Source organism: Nicotiana sylvestris, chromosome 3 (assembly GCF_000393655.2).
Source record: "Nicotiana sylvestris chromosome 3, ASM39365v2, whole genome shotgun sequence".
In the NCBI taxonomy this organism is placed as follows: Eukaryota; Viridiplantae; Streptophyta; class Magnoliopsida; order Solanales; family Solanaceae; genus Nicotiana; species Nicotiana sylvestris.
The window spans coordinates 5,319,346-5,325,929 of NC_091059.1; positions in this window are offsets into that span (position 1 = coordinate 5,319,346).

The window sequence follows — 6,584 nt, forward strand, 5'->3', positions numbered from 1 at the left end:
GGTTTTAGTTTAAATAGGCGTCCACCTCTATAATGAGAGGAATATTTTCAGTCTTAGTATAAATAGGCGCCAACCTGTATAATGAGAGGAATATTTTAAGTCTTAGTTTAAATAGGCGTCCACCTGTATAATGAGAGAAATATTTTCAATCTTAGTTTAGATAGGCGCCCACCTGTATAACGAGAGGAATATTATTCAGTCTTAGTTTAAATAGGCGCCCATCTGTATAATGAGAGGAATATTTTCAGTCTTAGTTTAAATAGGCGCCCACATGTATAATGAGAGGAATATTTTCAGTCTTAGTTTAAATAGGCGCCCACCTGTATAATGAGAGGAATATTTAAAGTCTTAGTTTTAATAGGCGTCCACCTGTATAATGAGAGGAATGTTTTCAGTCTTAGTTTAAATAGGCGTCCACCTGTATAACGAGAGGAATATTTTCAGTCTTAGTTTAAATAGGCGCCCACCTGTATAATGAGAGGAATATTTTCGGTATTAGTTTAAATAGGTGCCCACCTGTATAACGAGAGGAATATTTTCAGTCTTATTTTAAATAGGCGCCCACCTGTATAATGAGAGGAATATTTTCAGTCTTAGTTTAAATAGGCGCCCACCTGTATAACGAGAGGAATATTTTCAGTCTTAGTTTAAATAGGCGCCCACCTGTATAACGAGAGGAATACATTTCAGTATTAGTTTAAATAGGCTCCCACCTGTATAATGAGAGGAATATTTTCAGTCTTAGTTTAAATAGGCGCCCATCTGTATAACGAGAGGAATATTTTCAGTCTTAGTTATAATGAGAGGAATATTTTCAGTCTTAGTTATAATGAGAGGAATACTTTTCAGTCTTAGTTTAAATAGGCGCCCACCTGTATAATGAGAGGAATATTTTCGGTCTTAGTTTAAATAGGCGCCCACCTGTATAATGAGAGGAATATTTTCGGTTTTAGTTTAAATAGGCGTCCACCTGTATAATGAGAGGAATGTTTTCAGTCTTAGTATAAATAGGCGCCAACCTGTATAATGAGAGGAATATTTTAAGTCTTAGTTTAAATAGGCGCCCACCTGTATAATGAGAGAAATATTTTCAATCTTAGTTTAGATAGGCGCCCACCTGTATAACGAGAGGAATATTTTTCAGTCTTAGTTTAAATAGGCGCCCACCTGTATAATGAGAGGAATATTTTCAGTCTTAGTTTAAATAGGCGCCCACCTGTATAATGAGAGGAATATTTAAAGTCTTAGTTTTAATAGGCGTCCACCTGTATAATGAGAGGAATGTTTTCAGTCTTAGTTTAAATAGGCGTCCACCTGTATAACGAGAGGAATATTTTCAGTCTTAGTTTAAAAAGGCGCCCACCTGTATAATGAGAGGAATATTTTCTGTATTAGTTTAAATAGGTGCCCACCTGTATAACGAGAGGAATATTTTCAGTCTTAGTTTAAATAGGCGCCCACCTGTATAATGAGAGGAATCTTTTCAGTCTTAGTTTAAATAGGCGCCCACCTGTATAACGAGAGGAATATTTTCAGTCTTAGTTTAAATAGGCGCCCACCTGTATAACGAGAGGAATACATTTCAGTATTAGTTTAAATAGGCGCCCACCTGTATAATGAGAGGAATATTTTCAGTCTTAGTTTAAATAGGCGCCCATCTGTATAACGAGAGGAATATTTTCAGTCTTAGTTATAATGAGAGGAATATTTTCAGTCTTAGTTATAATGAGAGGAATACTTTTCAGTCTTAGTTTAAATAGGCGCCCACCTGTATAATGAGCGGAATATTTTCGGTCTTAGTTTAAATAGGCGCCCACCTGTATAATGAGAGGAATATTTTCGGTTTTAGTTTAAATAGGTGTCCACCTGTATAATGAGAGGAATGTTTTCAGTCTTAGTATAAATAGGCGCCAACCTGTATAATGAGAGGAATATTTTAAGTCTTAGTTTAAATAGGCACCCACCTGTATAATGAGAGAAATATTTTCAATCTTAGTTTAGATAGGCGCCCACCTGTATAACGAGAGGAATATTTTTCAGTCTTAGTTTAAATAGGCGCCCACCTGTATAATGAGAGGAATATTTTCAGTCTTAGTTTAAATAGGCGCCCACATGTATAATGAGAGGAATATTTTCAGTCTTAGTTTAAATAGGCGCCCACCTGTATAATGAGAGGAATATTTAAAGTCTTAGTTTTAATAGGCGTCCACCTGTATAATGAGAGGAATGTTTTCAGTCTTAGTTTAAATAGGCGCCCACCTGTATAATGAGAGAAATATTTTCAATCTTAGTTTAGATAGGCGCCCACCTGTATAACCAGAGGAATATTTTTCAGTCTTAGTTTAAATAGGCGCCCACATGTATAATGAGAGAAATATTTTCAGTCTTAGTTTAAATAGGCTCCCACCTGTATAATGAGAGGAATATTTAAAGTCTTAGTTTTAATAGGCGTCCACCTGTATAATGAGAGAAATATTTAAAGTCTTAGTTTTAATAGGCGTCCACCTGTATAATGAGAGGAATGTTTTCAGTCTTAGTTTAAATAGGCGCCCACCTGTATAATGAGAGAAATATTTTCAATCTTAGTTTAGATAGGCGCCCACCTGTATAATGAGAGGAATATTTTCGGTATTAGTTTAAATAGGTGCCCACCTGTATAACGAGAGGAATATTTTCAGTCTTAGTTTAAATAGGCGCCCACCTGTATAATGAGAGGAATCTTTTCAGTCTTAGTTTAAATAGGCGCCCACATGTATAATGAGAGGAATATTTTCAGTCTTAGTTTAAATAGGCGCCCACCTATATAATGAGAGGAATATTTAAAGTATTAGTTTTAATAGGCGTTCACCTGTATAATGAGAGGAATGCTTTCAGTCTTAGTTTAAATAGGCGCCCACCTGTATAATGAGAGAAATATTTTCAATCTTAGTTTAGATAGGCGCCCACCTGTATAACGAGAGGAATATTTTTCAGTCTTAGTTTAAATAGGCGCCCACCTGTATAATGAGAGGAATATTTTCAGTCTTAGTTTAAATAGGCGCCCACATGTATAATGAGAGGAATATTTTCAGTCTTAGTTTAATTAGGCGCCCACCTGTATAATGAGAGGAATATTTAAAGTCTTAGTTTTAATAGGCGCCCACCAGTATAATGAGAGGAATATTTTCGGTATTAGTTTAAATAGGTGCCCACCTGTATAACGAGAGGAATATTTTCAGTCTTAGTTTAAATAGGCGCCCACATGTATAATGAGAGGAATATTTTCAGTCTTAGTTTAAATAGGCGCCCACATGTATAATGAGAGGAATATTTTCAGTCTTAGTTTAAATAGGCGCCCACCTGTATAATGAGAGGAATATTTAAAGTCTTAGTTTTAATAGGCGTCCACCTGTATAATGAGAGGAATGTTTTCAGTCTTAGTTTAAATAGGCGCCCACCTGTATAATGAGAGAAATATTTTCAATCTTAGTTTAGATAGGCGCCCACCTGTATAACGAGAGGAATATTTTTCAGTCTTAGTTTAAATAGGCGCCCACCTGTATAATGAGAGGAATATTTTCAGTCTTAGTTTAAATAGGCGCCCACCTGTATAATGAGAGGAATATTTTCAGTCTTAGTTTAAATAGGCGCCCACCAGTATAATGAGAGGAATATTTAAAGTCTTAGTTTTAATAGGCGTCCACCTGTATAATGAGAGGAATGTTTTCAGTCTTAGTTTAAATAGGCGTCCACCTGTATAACGAGAGGAATATTTTCAGTCTTAGTTTAAATAGGCGTCCACCTGTATAATGAGAGGAATATTTTCGGTATTAGTTTAAATAGGTGCCCACCTGTATAACGAGAGGAATATTTTCAGTCTTAGTTTAAATAGGCGCCCACCTGTATAACGAGAGGAATATTTTCAGTCTTAGTTTAAATAGGCGCCCACCTGTATAACGAGAGGAATACATTTCAGTATTAGTTTAAATAGGCGCCCACCTGTATAATGAGAGGAATATTTTCAGTCTTAGTTTAAATAGGCGCCCATCTGTATAACGAGAGGAATATTTTCAGTCTTAGTTATAATGAGAGGAATATTTTCAGTCTTAGTTATAATGAGAGGAATACTTTTCAGTCTTAGTTTAAATAGGCGCCCACCTGTATAATGAGAGGAATATTTTCGGTCTTAGTTTAAATAGGCGCCCACCTGTATAATGAGAGGAATATTTTCGGTTTTAGTTTAAATAGGCGTCCACCTGTATAATGAGAGGAATGTTTTCAGTCTTAGTATAAATAGGCGCCAACCTGTATAATGAGAGGAATATTTTAAGTCTTAGTTTAAATAGGCGCCCACCTGTATAATGAGAGAAATATTTTCAATCTTAGTTTAGATAGGCGCCCACCTGTATAACGAGAGGAATATTTTTCAGTCTTAGTTTAAATAGGCGCCCACCTGTATAATGAGAGGAATATTTTCAGTCTTAGTTTAAATAGGCGCCCACCTGTATAATGAGAGGAATATTTAAAGTCTTAGTTTTAATAGGCGTCCACCTGTATAATGAGAGGAATGTTTTCAGTCTTAGTTTAAATAGGCGTCCACCTGTATAACGAGAGGAATATTTTCAGTCTTAGTTTAAATAGGCGCCCACCTGTATAATGAGAGGAATATTTTCGGTATTAGTTTAAATAGGTGCCCACCTGTATAACGAGAGGAATATTTTCAGTCTTAGTTTAAATAGGCGCCCACCTGTATAATGAGAGGAATCTTTTCAGTCTTAGTTTAAATAGGCGCCCACCTGTATAACGAGAGGAATATTTTCAGTCTTAGTTTAAATAGGCGCCCACCTGTATAACGAGAGGAATACATTTCAGTATTAGTTTAAATAGGTGCCCACCTGTATAATGAGAGGAATATTTTCAGTCTTAGTTTAAATAGGCGCCCATGTGTATAACGAGAGGAATATTTTCAGTCTTAGTTATAATGAGAGGAATATTTTCAGTCTTAGTTATAATGAGAGGAATACTTTTCAGTCTTAGTTTAAATAGGCGCCCAACTGTATAATGAGCGGAATATTTTCGGTCTTAGTTTAAATAGGCGCCCACCTGTATAATGAGAGGAATATTTTCGGTTTTAGTTTAAATAGGTGTCCACCTGTATAATGAGAGGAATGTTTTCAGTCTTAGTATAAATAGGCCCCAACCTGTATAATGAGAGGAATATTTTAAGTCTTAGTTTAAATAGGCGCCCACCTGTATAATGAGAGAAATATTTTCAATCTTAGTTTAGATAGGCGCCCACCTGTATAACGAGAGGAATATTTTTCAGTCTTAGTTTAAATAGGCGCCCACCTGTATAATGAGAGGAATATTTTCAGTCTTAGTTTAAATAGGCGCCCACATGTATAATGAGAGGAATATTTTCAGTCTTAGTTTAAATAGGCGCCCACTTGTATAATGAGAGGAATATTTAAAGTCTTAGTTTTAATAGGCGTCCACCTGTATAATGAGAGGAATGTTTTCAGTCTTAGTTTAAATAGGCGTCCACCTGTATAACGAGAGGAATATTTTCAGTCTTAGTTTAAATAGGCGCCCACCTGTATAAGGAGAGGAATATTTTCGGTATTAGTTTAAATAGGTGCCCACCTGTATAACGAGAGGAATATTTTCAGTCTTAGTTTAAATAGGCGCCCACCTGTATAATGAGAGGAATCTTTTCAGTCTTAGTTTAAATAGGCGCCCACCTGTATAATGAGAGGAATATTTTCAGTCTTAGTTTAAATAGGCGCCCACCTGTATAACGAGAGGAATACTTTTCAGTCTTAGTTTAAATAGGCGCCCACCTGTATAATGAGAGGAATATTTTCAGTCTTAGTTTAAATAGGCGCCCACCTGTATAATGAGAGGAATATTTTCAGTCTTAGTTTAAATAGGCGCCCACCTGTATAACGAGAGGAATACTTTTCAGTCTTAGTTTAAATAGGCGCCCACCTGTATAATGAGAGGAATATTTTCAGTCTTAGTTTAAATAGGCGCCCACCTGTATAATGAGAGGAATATTTTCAGTCTTAGTTTAAATAGGCGCCCACCTGTATAATGAGAGGAATATTTTCAGTCTTAGTTTAAATAGGCGCCCACCTGTATAACGAGAGGAATACTTTTCAGTCTTAGTTTAAATAGGCGCCCACCTGTATAATGAGAGGAATATTTTCAGTCTTAGTTTAAATAGGCGCCCACCTGTATAACGAGAGGAATACTTTTCAGTCTTAGTTTAAATAGGCGCCCACCTGTATAATGAGAGGAATATTTTCAGTCTTAGTTTAAATAGGCGCCCACCTGTATAATGAGAGGAATATTTTCAGTCTTAGTTTAAATAGGCGCCCACCTGTATAACGAGAGGAATACTTTTCAGTCTTACTTTAAATAGGCGCCCACCTGTATAACGAGAGGAATATTTTCAGTCTTAGTTTAAATAGGCGCCCACCTGTATAATGAGAGAAATATTTTCAGTCTTAGTTTTAATAGACGCCCACCTGTATAATGAGAGGAATATTTTCAGTCTTAGTTTAAATAGGCGCCCACCTGTATAATGAGAGGAATCTTTTCAG